Below are 27,923 nucleotides of genomic sequence, written 5' to 3'. Positions count from 1 at the left end.
TTGAACATTTTTGTACCACGAAGAATAAATTCTGTACTATTGAAATAAACCAGGGAAAGTCATTTAAAAATTTGACCACTTAGATCACCTGTAGTGAGACATTTTCAAATTGGAATTTCAAGTATCTTGGTGGTACAAAGCGTACAAAAAATAGGGAAAATTCTAAGCTAGTTAGAATTCGAATTTAGAGATATCACACTCCTGGTGATCGAAGTGGCCAAAATTTTGAACTGGTCCTCCTCTGTTAATCTGAATGGTACAAAAATGTACGGAAATGGGATAAATTATGAGCTAATTAAAATTCGAATTTGAAGATGTCGCACTGCAGGTAATCGAAGTGGTCAATTTTTGAAATGACCCTCCCTCGTTTATTTTCATGGTACACATTGTTTTGTTGGTGGTACATGAATGCACAAAAATTGAACAAAATTTTAAGCTTCTTAAAATTCAAATTTAAAGATGTCGCACTACACGTGATCGAAGTGGCCAAATTTGAAACGATCCTCCCTCGTTTACTTGAACTGTACATTTTTTCTGGGGTGGACAGAAATGAACAAGAATTGGATGAAATTCTGAGATAGTTAAAATTCAAATTTGAAGATGTCGCACTACAGGTGATCGAAGTGACCAAATTTTGAAAATCCCTCCTTCGTTAATTTGAATGGTACAAAATTTGTTCTTGGGTGGACAAAAATGGACAAAAATTGGATAAAATTCTGAGCTAGCTAAGGTTCGCATTTGAAGATGTCGCCCTACAAGTGATCGAAGTGGCCGAAATTTTGAAATGGCAATGGATAAGCACGAGACGAGTCGAGACAGGATTTTCCTGACAAAATTCGAGTCGAGACACGGCTCTCCCAATAGAGAAATATACATTTTTCGAGTCGACACCACTTTTACAGCACATTTTCGAGACGAGACAGCCACAAATCTTGTATCGTGCGCATCCCTAAATGGCCCTTCTTTGTTAATTTGAATGGTACAAATCGTTTTATTGGGTGGACAAAAATGGACTAAAATTGGACAGAGATGTCGTACTACAACTAAATGGGCTCGAAAAATCTTCTGATTGAAGTTGAGAGACGTTAACAATTCAAAAAGAAAATATATGATGCAAAGTGTATGCTAAACAAGTAATATTTTCAAAGTAAGCAAGCTTGATTTTAGAAGAGGACATTTGTATTATTTTCGACAGCAAAAGCTCAAACGTCAGCAGCACTCAATTGTTTGGCCTTCTTATATTTTCATAGCAGTTTCAAGCCTAATAAGGAGTTTATACAACTGTGAAACAACTCAGATGTGGCTTTTTTTTTTTTTTTTCAATACTCGACAGAGTTCACCCTAAAGAAACCGTTGAAGAATGTATTTCAGGAAGAAATGAACAACCCTTTGGAAATGAACTCTAAATTAATTAAAATATTTGCTTTACAAAATCTAAAACTTGTCACAGCAGTTACTTCCTGAAACAAGGAGATAAGTTCCAAAGTTTTCCTTTAAGGAGTTTATGAGAATATGTCTCGCTCAAATCACTATTCCATTTTAAAGTATCAATATTATACATTGCAAATTATTACTGTTTGAAACGGCCAATGTTACGCTAGAAGAAAATATTTTGGGATTTACACATAATTGGATACAAAAAGTAATTTCAAGTGGATTTATTTTCTTTTAAACAAGAACATAAGGTTTTTGAATACAGGTTTTTAATACAATAAAAACTTACTTCAACAGGTCCCTTATTAAACGGAAATATTTCACGGTCCCATGTATTTAAAGGTAAAAGAACATGGTTAAATTCTCTTGATTAGGCGGAACCTGTTGCGAAGAACAGATGTTAAAATATATTTTTAATGGAAAGTTTAAATTCCGGAATGTAGCCAGAATTTTCAAGCATTTAGAAAATTTTTCGACATTTTGTAAAAGGTTAGATATATGAACTACGTTTTCTGTAAAGGTCTTAGTTTACTTGTTACAAGACCCGAAACCAGCTACAGAGATTTGCGGGGGGCATGAATATGTTAGAAGGGTCAAGTCATCAAAAAATTTTCTTACAAATATCTAAATTGTGTGTGTGTGTGTTTTTTTTTTTTTTTTGTATTGAGGTCTGGAAGGGCCACGAAAAGTTAAGGGGCGCCAGGCCCCCTAGCCACCCCTCTAGTTGCGGGCTTGCTTGTTACCCTACATATTTAATCTTTAGTCCACCGCCATGTAAGGCCCTAGATACCGTGCGACTTTTTGAACGAAGTGCAATTCACATAGTAATTTTCAAATACCAGTAACTCGTTCTCTAGCTGGTTTAGAGACATGGAACAAAGAGCATAATATACACAATAGTTCAAAAGTGAGCCAACAGTAGGGGGAAAAGCGCTGAAAAGAACATAGCATCTACTTTTTGTATTGGCCTTTGAAACCGTAGGTAGACTTTTTTTTTTTTTTTTTTTGTTTACTGTAAGTTTTATGTGTATTAATTCGTAGCACAAACAAATACTGTAATTGAATACGGTAGGCCTATGTATACCATTTTATTTTATCTCGCTATATCCATTATATGTATGTACATCACTTAATTTTTTAAAACATACATATATCTTCGTTAACTTTAAAACCTTTAATGGAAATTTTTGATAGTCCTGTTCAATTTCGCTAGGTAGGTTTTATTATATGCTTATGCCAGAAATGTTTATTTACTTCTCTGAATATATTTATTCTTTATTGACACATACTTGGCGCATTATTTTTTATTTGCAAATATATATAAGTATATGTAAGTATGTTATATAAGTAGATGTATATTTTAATTTCACATACAGACTGTGAGCTGTTTGAGCCCGAAGAAACCAAATTTATTCAAGAAGCAGTGGACGCTTGCGGAGCTAGAATCATTAAGTGACCTTGCGTTTATCAATACTCATTTCGGTTTGATTTCAAAGATCATAACGAGATTAGAAGAGTGATGATTAGGACTTTGTAGTGCATTTGAGCAGTTTGATTCAACAACGAAACAGACACCACCAAAACCAATCGGCCAAGCATTTTTTCAAAACGCACAGTCAATAGATGCGAAAAATCCTGGCATAAAATTCTTGTCTAAAGTAAAAAAGTGTTCATGGGAACAACGACGCAGGACTTTCAGATTTATCGGCAAGTAACATTGCTTCTTCGAAATACTGTCTCTTAACGGCCCGTGACACGGAAGGAACATTTTTCCATGTACAGTAATGTTTTGACTGATAAATGCAGGGTTTTGCCAGAAAACACGGAAAACTACATAGTTGTGTATTGTAGTATTGTGTATTACATATTGTGTATTGTTATACACCAAGTATAGGTCATGTAATACACCTTTTTTCTCATTTAACTTTAGCTTTTGAATGATGCATATTTACAAATTTTAGTGCATATTTGCATATTTTCAGTGCATATTTGCATATTTTCATCATTTTTAGCGCATATTTGCATGCATATTTTGCCGGTTTTTAGTGCATATCAATCCGAAGTCTACTCATAACATTACCAAATAAAAGTGAGTTGACGAAAGAAGTTATTTTCGATTAAATAATAGTACAGGGGTGTAGCCAGCAGGTTTCTGTAGGAGGGGCCCGTCGTTTTTGAAGGGGGGGCAGCTACAATGTGCAAAACCCCAAAAAAAATGTGTTACAGCTAGTGTTTTTGAAGCCAGAAAAAACAGGAAAAATTTGGTTTCCTTAACGAAAATAAAAATAGTTTTTTAGTTTATTATTATTATTTTTATTATTAATTTCTTATTTATTAATTTAATGTTTTTTCTTCATAAATTATATTCCAGGTATTTTTATTATATTTAACCAAGAACTACTGTCCCGGAACAAAAATTATACCTTTGTGCCTAATTATTTCAATACACAGAACCTATCTATAAAGGTAACTAAGAAAGTTCTATCGCTTTCTCACCCACCAGCTCCGAACATTCACATTTCACCCAAGACGTACCTGGAAAATAAAAAATAGTCCCCATAAGCATCGACGACCTTCTGCCAACGTTCTGGAAGGCCAAGGATTCTATCTCGGTAGAACTTGGTGGGCCGTGAAGCGAAGAAGGTATCAAATGCATTTTGCACCTCTACTAGGGATTTGAACTGGCGTCCTCTAAGGTGATTGTCCAAGGAATGGAACAGGTAATAATCGAACGGTGCAATATTTGGGGAGTATGGTGGATGCAATAGTGTTTCCCATCGAAGGCGTAGAATGGTCTCCCGGGTCATCCTAGCCACGTGCGGCTTACCATTGTCCTGTAGCAGAAGGACCCCTTTGTGATTCCGAAGTCTGGCTCCAAAGTTTTAAGTTTTTCTTGAACACGGCTCAACTGCTGACAGTACACAGTAGTATTGATGCTGTGACCAGCGGGTAGCAGTTCTCGATGCACGATGCCGCCAGCAGTTCATCAAACACACAGGAGGACTTTCTTCTGGTGCATTGTTAGTTTTGGCTGCTTTGGCAGCGGTTCATGGGATGCTAACCAATGATGACGACGCCGTGGAACTTCGTACAGGAGTCACTTCTCATCATATTTCAACACCCTGCCCAGAAATGCCTCTTTTCTCAGACGAGACAGCGAAAAAATACAGGTGTTTGCTCGCGTTGCCTTCTGGCCCGCAGTCAATTCATGTGCATCCATTGACCCAACTTGTACTGTGTGGACCGGAAGTGGGTTAGTTTCAACAGTATAGTTTAGTTATGGTAGAATGTCTGTACACAGTTACCTTGAAGTCTTAAGAGTTATAAACATCGGTATGATCAGCATCCATGTCGTAACACAGCTGAATTCTACGCCAAGTTCTCGCAGATGTTTTGCGGAGATACTTGGAGTCACGAGGGTGAAGGCGTGTTCCATAGCTGCTCGTAATTCCTGCGTTGTGTGATATCTAGTGTTTCTTACTTATTGCTTTATGAAACCCCAGAGAGCATTGTCTAATGCCAAGCAATGTTACCAAACAAATGTGGGAAAAACCTAAAACCGTAAGAAAACACCAATTAGGGGTAGGCCCACTTGAAGACCACGCCGTAGTGTTTCCCCAGTTGATGAAGGTGCTGCCGAATGGTTTCTTCACTCACACTGAATTGTAGTCCCAGTTCCTCACATGTTTGGCCACTGTTCACCTCAATCGCTGCCTGAAGATCTTCATTTTGTACATGTGTTGGTCTTCCGGCTCGTGGTGCATCTTCGAGTGTTTCGTCGCCGTCCTTAAATTTGTTAAACCACTGTCTGCGTAGTCACCACACCCACACCAAAGGCCACTGTAGTGGCGTTTGACCCCAGTTTGATATCGTACAGCGTACACGTCCTTATGACGCTCTATGGTGGTTCCGTGTTTACTCTATCTTTACGCAAGTTCACGGTGTAACTGAACTGCCACAACCAGGTAGTATGTTGGATATACCAACATCAACAACTAGGTTTTGCCTTATCTCCATTCGCATTCAACGCACGGTGTGCGGGCCAATTGAACACAGACCACCTCAGAAAGCGACAGAACTCTTTTGGTTACATAAGACTGATTTCTTTGAAATTACACTTAGTTAGTTTCTTTAAGATTTTCTGACAAAAATATGTATTTATTATTCGTGACTAAAAAACAATTATTTTATTAACAGCTATATCTAACTTCCTGTTTTACACGAAGTAGCATTTTAAAAAAGCGAATGAAATCCAAACTGAAAAACTGAATAAAAACGTTTTTCACAAAATTTTCCATCTGATGAATTTTTTTTAAACAGCATATAAATAATATAATATACTTACAATATATTTCAGTAGTATTGTTTTATGGTAGTATTTATAGTACCTTTGTAAAACGTTTGTCTTCAAACTGTCAAATACAAATCGCCGTACAATGTTTGATCTGTTGTCACAAAAAAGTATACCATACTGTTTTCCGATCGCTATAAGCAGGAGATACCATGCTATTTTTCGATCGGTATGGTAAAATACTATTTTGCTGTAAATTATTAATTATATGCAAACTTTGTTATTTTTAAATGACTGAAGCGAGGTAATCTCACGATGATGTTTTAAAAGCTGGTCATTTGGGGGGGGAGCAAGAAAGCATTTGGGGGGGGCTGGCCCCGATGGGCCACCCGTGGCTACACCCCTGTAATAGTACCCATAAATATTATGCTCTATTTGTGTAAGGGTTGCTCAATTCATGAGCAGACAGATCTGGAAACTGAAAATTGGTGGTCTGAGAGGACAAGAATATAGCAGAGCTCCCTTGTGGCTAAGCGGTTGGTATACGCACCCTTGGCGTAGGAGAGCTGGGTTCGATTTCCGGCGGGAGTTCATGTGGTTTCGATCCTACTTTAGGCTGTAGGTCTCCGTCTCGTATAGCCTCGCTGGTGAAAGAGGTGCTAAACTCAAAGTCAAATCAATGCATGGCTGAGTTCTAGTAGTAGTAGCGCAGACCATAGTCTCAGACAGGGGTGTACTGAATAGAGGAGAAAGTAGAAGCAAGATTGGTGCTTTATAATGATGGTTCATGAATGGGTCCAATCGAGTGTAAACATGGTGTGATTCAATTTCTATACAAGGTGTTTCGGCAACTAATTGCTTTTGTCGAATGCAAGCGATGTACAAATAAGCGTGTTTGAAACATAGCATGGTGGTCAAATAGATGAAATCAGAGAGAGTTAGAAAATACACTGTAAAGATGCACTTGCACATAATCAAATTTACATCATAGAATTATGAGTACAGAATTAATGTTGGCCTTAGTTTGAAGTTCATAGCACACTACCATTGTAGACGGCAAGGCATGCTGCTAATAGTTTGAAGGTCGGACAATATAACGACTGTATGTTAGGGTGCATCGAATTTCCACTTTTTTTGAAATCAGTTTACCCTTAGTGAAATTTTTTTGCGAAATGGTCTCTATATATCATATAGAAAATCGCACGCCGATTAGTTAATTTCTTTAGGTGCCACTAACGCCCTAAAGTTTCGAAAATTTGTTAAAAAATACATTTTTTTAAAAAAATAAATTATACATATTTACTTTTACGAAAACATTTTATCCTTAGTAGTTATTTTTGACAAAAATGTACATATTTTACGTGAAAAGATTTCAGCTTGATCGGTCAAGTCCTTCAGGTGCCACCAGCGTCTTAACATTTGGACGAAACGCCCCCAAAATATATTTTATTCAGTGTTTTGTAAAAAGAAAATCGAGTTTTCGTCTCTTATAAACAGCTAATTAGGTAAGAAATGGGACAATCAAGGTAAAAAAATACTTTATATTAGAATGAATGTTATCAAATAAGACACATACTGGTGGTTGTCCAGCTTATGTTCGTAGCGCGAAAAAATAAATGATTATTTTTGTAGATAAAACTCCTTTCGATTAACACCTGCACTGCATAGAATGAAGTCGCCCAAAAGCGAGTTTGTCGTAAAATTAAAAGTGGAGTAGCATCGAGAGAAAAGAAAAGAAGTGACTCATTGTTAGTGTGTCTGCAGATGAGATTAGGAGTAATTTTGTGTTGCTTTCTAGACAGAAAAATTGGTGTTTGATGTGGAAACTGTTTACATTGCTGATTGTGTTTAAGTGAAAATATGTGTGCATTTGTGTGCGTTTTTGAATGATTGCGTCCTACTTATGCTTATCGGCAGTCATTGAATGTGTCAGTTCGTCATTCCAACGGTGCGGCAAGTTTGTTGAGGTCTTGCGTTGACAAAAGTGTCTAACTGTTCAAAACTGGTTTCGGTGAATAAACTATCAAGTGTCCGTAAAGATGTCACCTAAAAAGAAGTCACGTTTGAATGTAAGGAACTTTGTCCATAATGTCGTTGGATCCCCTGCGGAATTCACTTTTAGTCAGCTTCCAACGATCGTTGATATTCTTAAGCAATTATTGTGAGAAAGAGAGAACACGAAATGTGATACAGCATCTCAGAAGGACCCCTCTGCTAAAGTGCTAGCTCATTCAGTGGCAAGGAAAGTAATTCAAATTTGGGAAAATGTATCAATCAGCGGTGCAGCTATTTTGAGCGAGCAACGGGTTATAGCGTTGATTTTACATTATACATATCACAAAAAGGTCCGTCAGCTGCAAAAGTTTAAGGACAAACCCGTTTCCTTTGCTTCCAAAGTTGCAGAGTTCCAGGCGTTCGCCAGCGAAACTTTGTTTGATATCGCTTCTTGTAAATGCATTGACTCGGTTGCTTACACTTGTGTGAGAGAGAAGAAAGTGCCTAAATTGGAGGTTTCATTTTTAATTGACCAGAAAACTACCCGACAGATGGGTATGGGAGGACTTGATAGAAAGGAGACACAGAAACGTGTCAAACATTTATTGCGAAAAATCGAGGTCAGAAAAATCAACCAAAGCCCAATGAAATTAGTAGTTCCGGAATACAAAACGATAGTGTCCCTTTACAAAATGAACAGGAGAAGAGTCAGATTCCACTGTCAGGTTTCTTCCTGCGCTTAAAAGAAAGAAGACTAGCCCTTCTAAACAAATGAGAGTTAGGTTGCCGACATTCTCCAATGCAGTATATAGATGTAATATATCAGACCGCAAGGCCGCAATTATCGCTTCGTCGCTTTTGGTAGATATCGGACTGGTTACCCCAGTTCATAAGCAGAAGCTGATCGACAAAAGCAAGATTCAGAGAAAGAAGAAATCCTTAGGAAACGCCATCGTTGAAGACGCGAGTGCATCGCTTGAATCGACCAAAGTAAAAGCGTTATACTTCGACGAAAGAAAGAATCAGACTCTCACCCTTGAGACTAAAGACGGCATCAACCACCGAATAATGAAAAAAGATCACTACGTAAAGGATCGAACTATCTTGGCCAAGTCTCTCCTTTATCTGGAAGAGAAGAGAGCATACGGGTTGCCATCACAAAGTTCTTTGTTCATCAAAATATCCCCCTGTCAGATCTGGTTGTTTTGGGTTGCCACGGTACTGCTACCAACACTGGTCAGAAGAATGGTGCGATGGCACATATTGAAGTCTTCCTGAACAAACCCCTTCAGAGAATCGTCTGTATGATACACACGAATGAGCTCCCATTTCGACATTTGATTGAATTCATAGACGGCAAGTCTACTGGACCAAATACATTTAGAGGACCAATAGGATCAGCACATCCAACCTGAGAAGAGTTGTTACTCCAGAGTTTTCAGCCCGTTCCACTAAACTGGGAACTCAACTTCAGTGAGGATTCATTAAGCACGGATCAAAAATATTTGCTGAATATCTGCCAAGCGGTTTCTTCATGAGAATGCCCCGTTGGGTTAGCTCACATGAAGCCTGGTAAAATTCATCAAGCCAGATGGCTAACTACAGCAAATAGAGTCTTACGTTTGTACGTAGGAACAAAAGAACGCACTAATGAACTTAAAACCATCGTCCAGTACATCATGATGGTCTACGCGCCACTCTCATTTACTGTGATCTGTAATCCATCGTGTGCAGAAGGAGCTCGTCATTTGTGGCAACTTATCACGACTTCTCGCCACATGGAAGCGAAATACAGGAAAATTCATCCAGTGATCCGTAGAAATGTGTGGTACGGCCATTCTGAGAACCTACTTCTATTAATGTTGATTGACCAAGATGCTAAAGTACGAGAGCTTGGCTGAAGGCGAGTCCTAAAAGCAAGACAAACGACCCAACCTGGTGATCGCGTACCGGTACGAGTATTCGTCGCCCCTGAAATCAACTTAGAACCGACAAACTATGTTGATGTGATTAATTGGTCAACACGCAAGCTGATGGAGCCACTACTAACAAAACACTTGAGCCTACAGAAGCTAAGAGAAAATGTAAAGACGGCTCCAATGGCTGCTGAATCTATTACATCCTTACCCTGTCACACTCGAGCTGTAGAAAGAATGGTGAAGTTGGTGACAAGCGGCATCAGCGGTATGTGGGCAAGAAGCATCACATAGATTTGTTCTAGCAACACTACAGTCAAGAAAAAACATACCAGAATTTAATACAAAAAAACAATTTGAGGTAAAAGAGTAAGGATATGAACTTGCACTACCATATGCAACATTAGTATCTAAGGGTGGGCGAAACTCGAACTGCAGCCACCTCCTCGTGGTAAGTTCAAGGTTATTTCCATCATTAATGTTTGGAAATAAGCAAAGAGGCGCAGATGTCAAACAAAATCTTTCTTATCTAATTAACGATCCAGATTAATCATAAACAATGCAACTTAATTTTAAAAAATGATAAAAGTAGGGACACAATTGTCCATATTTTAAGCCACTGGTGGCACCTGAATGACTTGACTCATCAAGCTGAAATTTTTTACACGTAAAATATAGACATTTTACAGAAACAAAACCACATAGATAACCATTTTTCATAAAAGTACATCTTTTACATTTTAAAAAAATAACATTTATTTTTAACAAAATTTAAAAATTTTCGGCCGTTGGTGGCACCTAAAGATATTGACCAATCGACTTGCAATTTTTCACACGTTATATGGATCCCATTTCGCAAAAAAATATCACTAAGGGTAAGTTGATTTCAAAAAAAGTGGAAATTCGATGCACCCTACTGTATGTCTGTGTCTGAAATACAGCAGTAGAACGACATCAAATGTTGTGTAATTAAGGGAGTTTGACTGAGGCTGTATAGCAAAGATGAGAGAAGACGAGTGGCTGTTATACAGAATTGCCCGTCCCCTAGGTCGTGACGTGTCAGTAGTCCATCGATGGGGCTCTTGATGGGAGACGGAGGGTTTTCAGAGCAGTGTCCCCTAGAGCTTTACGATGCACATAGCCCCTAGAGCTTTACGGAGCGCCTAGCGAAAAGGATCGTTCGGGTTACTGCAATTAAAAGAATTGTAACCGCCAGTGCAACCAGATCCTTCCTCTTCGTGTGAACATACGATTGATTATTAAAGGTAAACGTTCCCCCGTTCTTCTTGTATGATTACAACTGTCATCTTCTGATCGCCAAGAACGTTTCAAGGATGTAGGTAGAGAATGCAGTGGTAAAGCAAATGGAAAGTGCTTGTATTCGGAGATAAGAATTCAGTCTTATTTGATGCCAGCATACCAGTAACGCTATGTGGGTACGCAAACGTGCAGGTAAGCAGGAAAATCCAGTGTGTGTTTGTACAAGAATTCAGTCTCTTTTGATGCCAGGATACCAATAACGCTATGTGAGTACGCAAACGTGCAGGTAAGCAGGAAAATTCAGTGTGTGTTTGTACTGGTACTTATCATAGAAGACTCATACTTTGCAGTCTGCTGTGAGAGTCAATAAGGCATAAGCTATCATCTGCTTCGTTATGTGTTTCTTTCAGGGGAGCAGAATAGTGCGCTGTATAGCCGTGACATAGTCTATCCTGCCTTTGACCTTCTCTTTTCACTTTTCGGGACCACATCTCCGAGTACACTAACTCATATCTCCGTACCACCAAGGCAACCCATCCTACTTCACTCAGCATACGCCTTCTACGTTAGTCTGTTAAGTCAGAAAGGGCCAAATCTCCAGCGAGCTTTGAATATTATACATCAGGAACCCATTCAGCATCTGTACGACTAGTTATAAATACTAACAGCTGCACTTGTGTCCTACTGGAATGATTAGATGTAGTCAGTGGCGTATTTAAGATTCTGTTTCGGGGGGTGTTATGCACAACACGTGAATGAGCATTCATATTTTTCCTTTTGGGTGCTGACAAATTTTAATGAAGTTGTGATTATAACACATTTATTTCGGGGGAAGCTTGAGCCCGATAGCAGCCCCCCTAAATATGCCACTGGACGTAGTATAAAGTTAAGTGTTGCCTATTTTTGACCTCCTTGTCGAGCTGTGTACAAGCGCCATGTTAGGACTCCTACCGCCTATCATCACTTTCTTCTTGTTTACTAATTTTGAATTCTTAGTGGGCGTTCTCCACCAGTAGGGGAAAACGGGGTAATGACACGCTGTGTATAATTGCACGCATCCCTGTTTACAAAGAAGCAGCAGAAGAAGAAGGCCTGCATGGTGCTCAACCCTACCAACAACGTGCCCAACGAACCTCACTTGAGTGGGAGAGCGCTGCAGAGAACGTACTGCAGAGTATGACCATATATTGAAAATCTTTGTTTTTCTTCAAAAATTTCACCAGTTTTCTTTAGAGGTTAAGTTCAAACTTACTGCTGGGGTACTTTATTTTTGTAGGCAATATGTATGAATAGTCAATTTAGAATAAATATAGGGTTAGTATTTTTTTTTAATAATATTTACGCATGCCAGTCAAGAACAAAAAAAAAATGGCCTGATTTGAGGTAATAGCACGCATGAACACAAGAGTGCGTGTGATTAAAAACGCCTCATCAGGCTTTGAAAAGTGTGGTACGTTCCGCATGAATCCAGAAGTTTTTATAGATACTGCTTTTGCTACAAGTGATCAGTGCTGTAGTCAGACTGAGGAGAACATGGAAGCAGACCTTTCTCACGATGCAATGGACTCGACGAAACAAAATTTAGTGGCATTTCTGAACTGTCAGTCGCTGGACCATCAAGGGAAGTCACCAATTCCGAAAAATTCTCCGCAATAGTCCCGTTAACAGCAATTTTTCCAATTCCTAGGCAAAAACTATCGTCAGTGAAGCAGAAGGGAAAGCACCGAAGCTCAGAAATTCTAACAGCAATGCGTCGTAAGGCTCTTCTGAAATAAAAAGAGCGAAGAAAGTAAATACGTTTAGAGAATATCATCATATGGAAGTTTAAAAAAGAATGTAACTAAGAACTCAACTGTTGCGTGCTATTACCCTTAACTGTAGGGTAACTGCATACAATGTAAGGTTTCAAATTTCCGTCTGTTATCTTATAACGGAGAGTAATTACGCAATAGTTCCGAGTTATTTCATAGTAAACATACGTAGGTATGTACAGCACTATTCATTAGATTCCATGGTGCTCTCTCATTACTGTTCTGAGCAATTAAAAATTACCCCCTTTTCCCCTAAATTACGTACTCAAATAAAATTAAAGGAACTTGAATAAATACTTTAATAAAAGTCCTAGAATAACAGTTTACATCCCTTTTTCAATTCGCAAACACTGCACTGCTATTCATTATTTTCACTCCTGTGGTAGAAAATTCTCCTGAAGGCTTCTTGCTAGCTAACTTAGCTTTTTAATACTAGCGATAAAGAGCAACAACAACAATAAAAAAGGACAGTAAGCCAGATAATATCTACAAAGTGATATTACTCGGATTACTAAATCTCAGTGCTCAGCAAATTATGAAGTCATAAATAATTTGATCTCCCAAATTTCTCACCTTTAAGAAAAAGTTTGAAACTAGTTATTTTAATCTATTTAATAGCATTTTGTAGTTGCTACGTAGTTTCCATTTCCAATAGTAATAAGTAGATAATATAAACTAGTAATAGAAACAGTAATAGAAGCTAATAATAAGTAGATAAACATTTTTTGATATTATTCATAATCTATAAGTTATTTTCGAAAATTGAAAGACGTGAGGTTGAGCTTACAAGGAGAAGGCAGACTTTGGTAAGTGAACTTTGGGGCCATTTTTTGCAAGGTTGTAGTGCACATTTAAAGAATTAATATTACAAACTGGGAGAGCGCAATGACGAAAAATAACGGAGAAAAACAGTCTTAAAGTTTTCTACTCGACGCATATATCATACGACGCGCAAATTTAGCAAGTGATGGCTTGGCAGAGTAAGGAGAACATGCGACTCATGCGCAAAGGGTCACGGGTTCGATTCCCGTTTGAATCAAGCTTTTTTGTTTTTTGTTTCAACCAATAAATTAACCATTTGTAACTATAAGTGAAATATTAATTCACCATATGTTTATAATGAATAAAACAATAATCATTTCCAAATCACTTGTAAAATTTTTGAATGTTCGATGTTAACTAGGAACAAAATTTAATCTATTCCGTAAATATTATTGTTACCATAGCCGTTGCATAAAAAATGTTCTTGACACTTTGTGTCTACATCTGTAGATAGTGTGCGAATTACAAAGGGAATGAGGGGGAAATCTCCTTTGGTTATAGCAACATCCAGTATTAGCAAAAGTGATTTCTCCCTCAATTCCTTTGTAATTCGCACACTGTCAACAGATGTAGACACGAAACGTCAAGAATATTTATTACACAACGACTGTCGTGACCATAATATAACTCGTGATAGTATATTTACGGAATAGGTTACATTTTGTTTGCTAGTTAACATGAAACATTGAAAGATCTCACAAGTGATTTGAAAATTTATATTGTTTTATCCATTATAAATATATGGTGAATTAATATTTTACTTATATACAAATGGCTACTTTATTGGTTGAAGCAAAAAACAAAAACAGTTCGACTGGAACGGGAATGGAACCCGGGACCCTTTGCACATGAGTCGCAGATCTTCCTCACTCTGCCACGCCGTCACTTGATAAATTTTGAGATACGTCGTCTCGTATGATATATGCGGCGAGTAGAAAACTTTAAGACTGTTTTTCTCCGTTATTTTTGGCCATTGCACTCTCCCAGCTTATACTATTAATTCTTTATATGTGCACTACCATCTCCCAAAAAAAAAAAAAAAAAATGGCTCCGAAGTTCACTTACTAAAGTCTGCCTTCTCCTTGTTAGAGAAGAGCCTTAATAGAAACAAATCTTATGATCACCGTAAAAATGCATAACGCTCTCCTTTTCTCTCATATGAAATTATATATAGTAACTGCAATTATATTCCTTATATACGAGTATATAAGTTGTACCATATCTTCAAATGGGCCCTTGTTAAGTTTTAAAATACTAGCTACATAAATAAATAACCGCTGAATTTTTCAGCAACGCAAATATCAATCGGGAGACACTGTTTGACATACTCTGCAATATTACTAGATTAACAATTTTTCCAACTTAACGTAAAGATGTATTTTTGAACTGACACTATGTCAGATTATTACATATTTCAAATTTACATATTAAACGAACAATAACTGTACCACATTTATATACCTTTATCAGAATCACCAGTAACGTGGATCACAATGTGTCATTGGTCCACCAGTTTAGCTTACTTTGAATTGTTTTATTTCAAATCATACAAAAATATCCTTATAATAAATGACAATAATGTATCTATACGCAGTGGCGCTATTCAGCCGGTTCGCACCAGTTCACTCGAACCAGTTGTTAAAATATTTTGAGTTCGCAGAACCGTTTGTTATATCCAGACAACAGTAAATTTTGCCCATTTATATCCAGGAACAGTAAATTTTAGTTTAACCATCATTGTTTTTAGAAATTCTTACAGTTACAGGATTTAAAAATATGATCTTTCACAATAAGGTATAAAGCGTTCATTCCTTAATCTCAAATGCTCAGATATCAAGAACTGGGATCACATGAGAATAGTGGTGAGGGTTATTTGTATTTGGAACACATACATATCATTATCAACAATTGTCGATAAATTGGTGGATTAAGACCCTTTCAATACTTTTTGGGAATCATCTATCTTGGATAGTTTGTTTCCAAAATATTCACAGTGCTACCTAATTTCGTCACGCCACCTTGTATTAGGATGGTGTGTAGGTTTCTCCTTGTCACTTGTGGTAACCAATAAAAAAAGATTGCTTTTTTCTATCTTGTATGGTTTGTTTCCTAAGATATATAAATATAGAAAATATTTAAAAAATGAACTTTAAAGGTCCATAGCTCCAAAATTATGGAACCTCGGGTTAAGACTTCATTTAGGAACTAATATGTGCAGTATCCAAAAATGCATGTTTCAGAATCCTAAGGTACTCAAGCAACAGTTTTATAGAGGGAGTTTGGCTACGGGCATATCATCTGAAGTACTCTCCAACTACCTCTAGAAAAATTGTTGCAGAAGTACCGCAAATTTTCTCAACGCATCCGGCAGAGAAGGACCAATATCTTGGTCACCTCGCTCACAATACCTTAACACCTTAGATTTATTTTTCTGGGGCCATATGAAACAACTAGTCTACGCGACGCCCTTACAATCAGAGGAGTTGCTTGTTCGAATTGTTGATGCTGCCTGCGGTATTAGGGAAACGCCAGGAGTGTTTCAACGCGTCCGCCTGTCCCTTCGCCGCCGCTGTAACCTTCGCATTGAAGTGGCGGGTCGAAACTTTGAACACTTTTTGTAATGAGAGTTCTGTAATGTAATGAAGACCATCCTCTTCATTTCAACAAAGACTCTCCTCTGTACTTTGCTCCCTAAAACTCCCTTCGGTGTGTAGTCCCGTTATACGATTTGGGATCAGAAGTATCAGCCCATATTACAACAAATATCGCAAGTGGAACGAATGTTTTGTTTCAGGTCCGTCAGTTTACAATATTGACTGAAAAAAAAAGGAACGTACTGTAGTCGCAATTATGTGATATACTGATCGAAATGAATGTGCTCAAACAGTTATGTGTATTATTACTATTATTATTATTATTATTATTATTATTATTATTATTATTATTATTATTATTATTATTATTATTATTATTATTACGCATTCTTTATTTGTCTTTTAATAGTAGTTCTTGTTCAATTTCTGTAGTAGTAAAATTAGACGCGTTCTCAAAAGCGTTGTGATATGAGCAGATCAGCAATCGGAATTTCTTTCTTCCTTTTTTGTTACCTATCGTATTTTGTACGTATATTATGTAGGCTTATGTTGTACGTATTTTTTACATTGTTGCGACGTAAAGTTTCCAGTGAATTCTTGTACAACGCCTTTACTAGTATTTCTTGAGAAGGTATGCAACCACGAACGATGATGTTTACCTCATCCGCCATCTTTTAATCTGCGTGAATGAGTACTGACCTACCATGTAGTATTATTTCCAGGCAGTGAGACATCCTTTACATACTCTTGTCCACTCAATACATAATAAAATGCCCGGGAATCCTTAACGTCCTTTGGGGAATCCCTTGCACCGCCATTGCACAAATCTGAAAAACTGCAAATTTAGATAGAGCAGGTTAGGATCCTTTGACGATATCATGCCGCATCACATCTACGCTCAGTAATTTGTGCAATATTTAACTCTAAAGTTCGCTTTCCCACGCTTTCGGCAACCTATAACATGTAAACGACGCGGTTTTCGCCCTATGTTTATTGGAACTTTTTTGTTTGTTTTACTCTCAGGAATCACTCCTCTGCTTTTGTACAACGAATTTAGCGCCATACTATATATATATACAGAGCGTTCAAAAAGTCTCTATACACCTGAATCGTGGCAAGTCAAAGTCGCATTCAAAGTCACATGAAATAAAATTTTATGCGAAGGTTTGCAACATTGCTATATTATCGCCTTGCATGAAGTTCCTTTCTTAGATTCCAGTCGGCAAAGTGACGTTGAAGTGATTGTTGCATCTAGTTAGCGGTTCTGAAACAATGGTGTTAACTTTGGAACAACGAATATTCCTGGTTGAACATGTGTTCTGTGAACAAAGTGAGTACAAACAGACAGTAAAAGATAAGTTTGCAGCTAGGTTTCCGGATACACCTGTTCCGCATCGTCACACTGTAAGGGCACTGATCGATAAATTTAGAGACATTGGAACGGTAATGGACTATGATCGAAGTGGTAGACCGTCAGTGCTCGATGAAGAAAAAATGCTACACATTTCGGATGCAATGCAACGTAGCTCCAATAAACCACTTCGAAAACTTGCCCAGGAAGAAGCAATAAGTGTTGGTACGGCACAAAAGGCGGTTCGTAAGAAACTGCATCTTATCCCGTATAAGGTGAGAGCGGTGCAGCAGTTACTTCCTCCCGACAGTGTAAAACGAGTGCAGTATTGTGAATGGTTTACACGGTTTGTTATGGACAAGTCTGACGATGTTTTGGATAATGGTTTTTTTTTTTTTTTTTTTTTTTTTTTTTTTTTTTTTTTTACTGATGAGGCCTGGTTCCATTTATCAGGTTACGTCAATGCCCAGAACTCACGTTTGTGGTGTGCAGAAAACCCATATGTCATACATGAAGTTTCTCTGCATGACCAGAAGGTAGGGGTGTGGATTGCAATATCCAGAAGAAGAATAGTCGGCCCAATATTTTTCAGACAAACAATAGATTCAACTCGTTATTGTGAACCCATCCCCCGCCAAGTGAACTTTGTGGTGGACAAACGCCGTGTGCGTGGGTTTTCTCGGGGTTCTCCCGTTTCCTCCCACTTTCTTCATTCCACCATTTCATTCATTTCTCATAATCACCGTCTCCTTTAGCCTAACCGGCATAACCGTGGGACGTAAAACTCAAAGATTTCATTTCATTTCGTTATTGTGAAATTATTCACCAGTTCATGGGAGAACTAACGGAAGACGAAATTCATAATGCTTGGATACAACAAGATGGCGCTACGGCACATACAGCTCGCCAATCCATGAGATTACAGCAAGAGGTTTTTGGAGATCGAATAATTTCAAAGGGATTGTGGCCACCTCGGTCTCCTGACTTGTATCCTCCGGATTTTTACTTCTGGGGTTATGCAAATAATTCTGTTTATAAAGGGAACCCCCACACGCTACAACAACTCGAAACAGCTATTCGAGATTTTGCTCATAGCATTCCATATGAACAACTTGTGAGAGTATTTGAGAACAAGGAGAAACGTGTGCAAGCATGTTTGGAGGCTCATGGGGGACATTTCCAACATTTGCTGTGAAAATGTGTGTGTATATGCTACGCCCTGTACATAGTGCTTTTATGCCATAAAATATAATAAATTTTGAGTAAAATAATTTCTTCGTTGCTTTGAATATGTGACAATTCAGGTGTATAGAGACTTTTTGAACGCTCTGTAAATATATATATATATATATATATATATATATATATATATATATATATATATATATATATATATATATATATATATATATATATATGGGCAAAAAATCTAAAACGTTTGCAAAAGTGTGAAAATCATACCTAGTATGGTGTGGGGCCTCCTTTTTCATCCTAAACAGCTTGGATTCGACGTGTGTGGGGGAATTTGTATCATTGTTCCTCCAAAACATGCTCCAGTTTCTTAAGGAATGCTGGTGGAGGGTAATGAGACCGAACACGCTTTTCTAACTCAGACCACAATGACTCAATGATGTTCAGATCTGGTGATTGTGGGTCCCAGGGGAGGTGTGATAGCTCCTGGTCATGCTCCTCAAACCATGATTTCACCGTTTTTGCAGCGTGACAGGGTGCCAGATCATCTTGGTAGATGCCATCTCCATCAGGGAACAATATTTGGGCCATGGATAGAACCTGGTCCCCCAAAATGGCCTCATACGCCTTAGCATTCATCACTCCATGCAGGGCTATGAGGGACCTGCAGAAAACCACAATATCACTGCCCATACTGTAACAGAACCACCACCATGCTTTACAGTTGGGAACAGAGAGTCTGTATCATAGGCCTGCGACGGTGTTCTCCATACGTAAACACGACCGGTTGTTGGAAACAAGGTGAAGGTCGATTCATCGGACCACATTACGTGTTTCCACTGCTCAGGAGTCCACGCCTTGTGATCCTTGCACCACTGGATACGCCTATTCGCATTTACTGCTGTGACCAGAGGTTTGGCGATAGCGGCCTTGCCATGAATTTTCATTTTATGAAGTTCTTGTCGCACTGTTTTCGATGAAACCGGGTTCTGTAGGCTGGAATTGAGTTCAGAGGTAATTTTCATTGCAGTGGTATTCTTTTTAGCTGTTACAATCCGTTTTAATGCCCTCTGGTTCCTATCTGACAGGATTGTCTTTCGACTACTGTTGTGCTTTGCAGACGTCGTTTGCCCATGAATTGTGTATGCCCTCGTGACATTCGACATAGTACCTTTCGATACCCCCACAATGTTTGCCACTGTTGCCACTGAAGCTCCAACCAGACGGGCGCCAACGATTATGCCTCTTTGGAAGTCTGTCAGGTCGCCCATTTTACCGCACCACTTTCACACCACGACGCTCACAGGTGAACTGGTTACTGCTGACGGAAGAGGAAGGTCCACATGACACGATCGGCAACCGCAACACGTGTTGTACAGTGGAGGGTCAAACTTACGTGTTCTGTATGAAGTGTTTTTAAATTGTTTTGACTTTCCCCTGTATATATATATATATATAGATAGATAGATAGATAGATATAGATAGATAGATAGATAGATAGATAGATAGATAGATAGATAGATAGATAGATAGATAGATAGATAGATAGATAGATAGATAGATAGATAGATAGATAGATAGATAGATAGATAGAGAGAGAGAGAGAGAGAGAGAGAGAGAGAGAGAGAGAACCGGTTGTTAAAAAATTAGAATAACACCACTGTATATATGTCAAAGAAGAAATGAGGAAGGGAAAGGAGGAAAGGATAGTAAAACATTTTCTTGCTTGCAATGCTTTGTGCACGCCTTATTAAACATACACTAGAGTGGGAGTCTTAATCTTTTGTATTTTAAAACCAATTACACAAAACCAACACAACTGTGCTAAATTTTGTACTGCATTTTTAGAGTCCGATAAGCCAAAAGTGAATGTTTTTAATTAATAATTTTAATTGCTTATTACCAATGGATTGAAAACAGAGGCTAAATGAGGTAAGTAGCACAATTACGTAATGTAATATTACAAAATTTGTACCTTAGTTATTGTTGAACGTAATTTACATTTATTCTGCTCCACCGTTTCAATGAATTAAGCAATCTTCGCATAAATTAATAAAGTGGGACAGAAAATTCACAGAGTGTAATGGCTAACCTACAGTTGTTCATATTTTAAAATGGTATATGATATATTGAATCATAGCAACGCCGTCTATAAGATAATATAAACATTTTTATCAGTTTATTGAAATACCAAACAATGCTTTGTGCATGTCTACCTGAAAATTTTTGAAAATTGTATTGTGAACGCAGGAGTTCCGTATGATAATGATCTTTTTCCACCATTAGGCATTCATTTTGACTAAGCCTTCTTACCAAACTATATGAAAATTAAACTATTAATCACTTTCAAATTCTGTAACACGATGTTAATGCATTGATCTGAAACACGAACACGACTATACGTTATTAGGCGATCGTATGAAATATAGAATGCAGTTTAAAGTCATCCTCTTGAGCAAAACTCCTACCGCATTGTTTACAATAAAATGGTTTATCAGGTTTATGAACTGTCAAGTGAACCTTCAGATCGTATTTACGACGAAATCCCTTTCCACATATCTTGCAACAGAATGGCCTCTCCCCCGTATGAATACGCATGTGCTCCTCCAAAGCAGAGGGAGTGTAAAAACGTCCAGAACATGTAGGACACTCATACTTCTTCTCACGCATTCGTGATTTTCCTACATTCAGAAGAGCGGTAGCAGAAAACGAACTGTAAATGTAAAAAGAATAAGCTTATTAGTAAATATTTACGACAGTGTATAATGAAAGTACAATTATACAAATTTTAAAAGGACATTCCTTTATGCCTTCTTCAAAGTGTGTCTAACCTACGATCGGCAAAGCTAAAGTAGGAAGACATACAGTGTTCCAAAATTATGGATCGTACCAATTAATTAGAAAGTTAAGCGTTGTTTAAGAGTTAAGAAATTACCAATATAAAGCTAAGTGAAAATTGACTTTTCCTTCTTCGGAGTGAGTATGAATGAACGAGATATTCCTAATCTATGCTTCAAAATTTCCCGAGTAGAAAATGCTGTGATTCTATATGCAAAGGTTAAAAAAAATATTACTTATCTTTCCATATGTCCTTTACATTGAATTTGTTACCCTCCCTTTTGGAATTGGCTTTCGAAAGCTCGTGAAAGTGAAGTGGTTATTCAATCATAACCGATATATATATATACATTTAATATTTCCAGGAAAGCACAGGCTTGTTTTACGAAAACTAAATTTTAAAAGACAGTTACTCTGAAACACAATCTTCAAATTTGAGTGTGAGTTCTTACCTTTGCCTTGACTGATGTCAGTCATACATAATAGACCCTATTTGAAGGTCTGAAAGAAAGTATTCGAAATGGAAAGTTCTAAAATCGTCGGGTAAACTTACTTCCATACGATGGGGCAATTTACTTCACAATGTTCTCTTTAGCTAATTTCAATCCCAAACAAAAGGAAAAAATATCTAGATTTCAACCAAAACACACAAATATGTTTCATAAAAATCGAATTTTTATTAAAATCTAACCGATTTAAAAAAAAAAACGGGGAGAGGTTAAATCTGCTCTATCATTATTGACCGATATTAGCTAATAGCAGTGCGGGTGACTGGAAAACCATAAAGGAAATATACACTATGCCATCAAAATCGAATTTTACGTTACAAAATTCTTACGTAGGTTACACTATCTGCAGTTATAGTGGAAACCTGCAACACGTGATAGATTGTACCTTCTTATTCCTGATGTATTTCCAATAAAAGAAACAGGTATTTCTGTCATCCTCAAAACATGTTGTTGCCGATGATAATGGCTGAGAGAGAACCATATGAGAATTGGGTTACAAAAAAATACTGAAAACTGGGAATCAATAGACGAAGGAGCATCTCTCTGAAATTTTATGTCTCCCTTAATAAATTTTGATGCCAAGGATTATATTAAGCTGACTGATTGAACGGGAAGTAAACTACCATTCCTTTCAATGACGGGAAGCTTGGCAACAGAAAGATTTTATAATTTAAGTAAAATAAAACTCTGACTGAGTTTTGAATTATAAACTTCTTTTGTCATTCAAATACTGCAAAGTGTGTTAAACTGTGACAAAGTCCACCGGAAAAGAATATGGAGAAGATAACATAGATAGCTGGCTATATTAGAACAACACTGCAATCTTTGATGACAAAATTACGCCAGAAATTCTATTTCGAGATGAAACCCTTGACTCATAATAGTTAAGAAACATAATTTAACATGCTTCTGACTGACTGATCAACGCTCAGACCAAATCGATTGAACTAGAAACTTGAACAGGGCATGTGATATAAGATCCCACTAAGGAAGAATTTTTGGAAATTTAACGGGTTAGGAGGAAAAGAGGGGTGGCAATTATATTACAATGTCCATATCCGAATTCCTGAAGATTAGAGATATCAAATTTGGTATATGGATTTCATTTAAAATAGTTTCAGCACTTTTAACATTTGACCTAGAAAGAAAGAAAAGTAGATGCGAAGAAAAAAGGGGCGGGAATTACAATTATTCTAATAAGGTGTGTATATCTCGGAACCTCTTTAGGTTACAGACACAAAATCCGATATTTAGACTTCTAATTTAAAATAACTAGAGTCATGATTTCAACGTTTTCTTACGAGGGGCGGTTCCAGAATCGACTTCTGGGGGGGGGGCGGTGGGTTGTCATACTGCTACTTTTAAGGGCTCCAAACTTTGGGATGGAGCCCTTTATATATATATATAAAATAAGAAAGCTTCCTCTTCTGGGGGTGGCGATCGCCCCCCTGGATCCGCCCCTGTTTCTTACCTAGGTATATTTGCCCTAGAAGAGAAGAAAAAGGCGGGAAGAAAAGAGGGTGGGGTTACAATCTCGAAATTCGTTACGGTTAGAGTCATAAAATTTGATATTTAGATTTTTAATTTAAAATAATTAAATATGTGTTTGCTGGATGAAGATCTTCCCAATATCTTTTGACGGGAACTATCTATCTTGAACAATTCTTTTCCAAGATATTCGAAGTGCTTCATAGTTTCGTCACACTTCCTGCCTGCAAATCTTACATGTCACATGAGAATTATATCTTTTTACCTATCCGTCAGCTATATTTCATACACACACATACACACACACACACACACACACACATATATATATATATATATATATATATAATGCCCTGCAAGAGAAGAAAAATGCAACAAGAGAAAAAAAAGAGTCGGTGTTACAATTGTTAAAATAAGGTGACCAGGTGGCCATATTTCAAAATCCCTGAGGTTATAGGCATCAGCGTCGGTATTTAGGTTTTTTGATTTAATTTTGAGTTTAGGGTCCCTTTCAGCAGCAAAGTTATATGAGACGTGGATCTACAGTTTACCGTGGGTTCCGAACTCACTTGAGTTCGCGCCAGGAATCGAACTCAAGTCTCTCACGCCACAGGCGCGTACGCTAACTGCTTAGCCACTAGAAAGGAAGAGAAAAGGTAGGGATTGCAATTGTTAAAATAACATGGCCATATCTCGAAATCCTTTAAGAGGAGAGATATTTTATAATTAAAGACGTGTTTCAGCGTTGTTTTTATATTTCCTTTAGATGTGAAGAAAAGAAGCGGAAAGAAAAAAGGGAAAGGGATACAATTGTTATATTAAAGTAGCTCTATTTCGAAATCTCTTAAGATTAGAGATATGTTAGGAAAATGAAGCGTGCGAGACCGTAGGCAGACCAAATGCAGTGGTCTGAAGGTGACCTCACTAGCTAGCCGAAGGTGACCGAAGGTTTGAATATATATAATCAAAAAGTAACCAGTTTGGAAATACAGTTAAGTCAGCAATCTTCCTACCCAGTTAATAAATTGTTTGACAACTAATATTCTGAAATGATATGCAATTTTCACATTGATATACATTTTATTGTTAGTATTAATATTGTTTTGCAGTTTCTGTTTTCAAAGTATGATGTCAACACATTTTACGCAGTACAGTACGGTATTGTGTATTGCATAAATTTACAATACGATGCTGTATCCTTAAGACATATGAATTCTTGTTTGCATATTTTAACGTTCTTTGACGTTTTAAATTAAATGTTTATTTATTTATTTATTTACTGCATACTACTTCAATTTCTTACAACATTGTGGTTATTACAATGATTTAGGATCTTTGGAGAAATATGTAAGCTTAAGTTGAAATTAATCACAAATGCTGCAAGTAATATTATTTATGACACTGCGTTTGCTCTTCTGAACAATAAAAAAAATAATAATAATATTAAACATCACGTTAATTGGGCTTCCAGTTTGTTGTTACTACATGAATCATACAGTGACGTTTGAGTGCTGCTTCTTCCTCAAAACTTCTGCTGCAACGAACACAGTAAAAAGGCTTATCTGGAGTGTGAACTCTCATATGAGACTTGACTTGATGCTTTCGAATGAATCTCTTTCCACATATCTTGCATCCGAATGGCTTTTCCCCTGTATGGATGTGCATATGGGTCCTAAGACCAGATGGTCTGTCAAAACTTGCAGTGCACACCGAGCAAGAGTACTTTTTCTTTTTTGATATGATTGTACTATTTGCAGCATCATCATCACGATCATCTAATAAAACTTCAACAGCTTCTACCAAAGTGCTGCAAATAATAGAAAAGATAAATGTCTCAATTATTTAATTACCTGTAGAAAAAGAGAAAATAGACATATACGCAAATAATAATGCTCTATGATTTTGCAATGATTAGTCACCTGATATGCAATCAACAAATAAGAGGAGTAAAACATTTCTTCCGAGTTATGGGAGTATTGCCACTTGTATTTTTTACCAAACAATACAAGGTGTTTCAAAACAACGCCAACAACGTTTAGAAGATGATTCCTGACACCAAGATAAGACAAAAAGTATAGACGAACCTGGGTGCACAAATGCTTCCTTTCGGAGTTATAGGCTGCCGAACACGTGAAAAACTGAACTTTAAAGGCCCATAGTTCCGAAACTATGGTACCTATCGTAGTCGGGTCAAGACTTCACTTAGGAACTACTATGTGTCCTATCCAAATACCCATGTTTCAGAATCCTGCGGTACCTCCGCAACAATTTTCATAGAGATAGTTGGTGAGTACTTCCAATTAAATGCCCGTAGCCAAACTCCCTCCATAAAAATTGTTGCGTAAGTACCTTAGGATTCTAAAACATGTATTTTTGGGTAGGCCACATATTAGTTCCTAAATGAAGTCTTGATCCGACTGCGATAGCTCTCATAGTTTTGGAGCTATTGGCCTTTAAATTTGATTTATTCATGTTTTCGGCACCCTATAACTCCGAAAGGTAGCATTTGTGCACCCAGGTTGGTCTATACTTTTTGTCCTGTCTTGGTGTCAGGAATCACCTCCCAAACGTTGTCGGTGTTGTTTTCAAACACCCTGTATTTTACAAATGAAATGGTACTATTAATTTTATTTATAAATCATTGAAGTTTCTTATCCTGTTCAAAGAAAGTTAAGACTCATGTCACGTAATAGTCAGAGTAGCTGAAAGTAAGGCCTGTTATACACTATAGGATAGATCCTAGGAAATCTCTTACGATTTTTCCTAATCAAAATCTCAACGTGTATCGCACGAGATCGCATGTAATTTCCTGTTTTGAACCATCCTACGAGATTTCTCTTATTTAGAGCATGCTCTATTTCGGAAAGCGAATTCGTAAGATTTCGATTTAAGCGACATCAGGTGAGAGAAATTATTATTATTATTTTAGAGGTATGTAATTTAACAATTGACACACATGGGCGTAGTTATCCTAATGCTATCCTATTTTAGATCTTGCAAATTTATGAAATATAATATAATTTTGAAAGAACATTTCACAAGAAATCCAAGTATGTGGGTATTGCAGCTATGAGTTTAATATTTCATGAGAAAACATGTTGAACTTTTCAAGCACGTAATCATCTTTAAGTGTATGACATAAAAGGGTAGGATTTTCTACGAGATATGTCATAACATTTTTCCCAAGATAAATCGTAAGAGATTTCCTAGGATCTTATTGTGTATAGCTTGCTTAAGGTGCTAGCATGAATTGGAGTACCGATGTTAGAGGTAATACTGCAATGGTGTTTTTTTTTTTTTTTTTTTTTCACACAATACGAAAACCTTCTAAAACTAAGATGGATAATGTTTTCAGCATAATGCATGTAAGCCTAGAGAACGAAATAGTTTAAAGAGATATATTAAAGGTATCTGACCTTCTCATGAACAAAAATAAACATGTCACATCTAAGAAAACTAATAACTTCACATCTGTGTTTTCTCTTCGTATTGTTTTCGATATATTCATGGTACAAGAAATAAAAGTACTATAAAATCAAATTTCGATCACATCAGACATTTCGTTACAAAAGATTTTAACTAACAGTATGTCATAGTTTTTTCCAACTTCTAATTATAAGCCACGTTTTCGAAATGTAGCGGTCTACTTTAAGCCCTATAACACTTTAACTTTCAGATCCAGTTCAATTTCCTTTTAAGGCAATCAATTGTGTAAGCGTAAAAAGTTTGATGGTTAACTGATACTCAATAGAAGTTCCAAATACCGTATTAGGAATATCAGAAAACAGTATCAATGAATTTGCACTTTTTTTTTTTTTTAACCATTTTATCTCAACACCATTTGGTGGTTATAGTGTGCACGTTTGACATTCATAAGCACGTGATCCAAGTTTCGATTCCCCGTGGGAGAGCACAAAAATGTAATTTTACAACCATTTATACCTATTTTCATTAATCATCCGTCTCTTTAACTTAAAGGTCATAACCGTGGGACGCTAAACTAAAAGAAAATCATTTTTCATTTCATTTTTGATATCCATAAAACTAACTTCGTACTACTTATAAATTTCTACAGAAAAAATGGACTGTGGAGTAGGGGGTCGAAAAAATCGAAAGTTTGAGAATCCCTTTGTGGCAGGGCGGAAAAATTGAGCCTGCATGTAAGTATTATATTACCCCTGCGAAATTTCAGAACCTTAGGATAATACGTATCTTCTGTTCTGGTCAGGTTTCTGAAGTTTCGCAAATTTGGTAAAAGGTAGGAAAAATTTAAAATTTTGTAAATTTTCAATAGAATCGTAGGCCTTTCGCGGTAGTGCGGAAAAGTTGTACCAAATTTCACAGAAGTAAATCCCCACGCTGAGCGGGTTTGCATATCCAGGCTCCTAACTATGAAAATATTTACGATCACTCCAACCCCAAT

Source organism: Thermobia domestica, chromosome 3 (genome assembly GCF_964235325.1).
Source record: "Thermobia domestica chromosome 3, izTheDome1.hap1.1, whole genome shotgun sequence".
Classification (NCBI taxonomy): Eukaryota; Metazoa; Arthropoda; class Insecta; order Zygentoma; family Lepismatidae; genus Thermobia; species Thermobia domestica.
Note: the sequence above shows the minus strand (reverse complement) of the source record.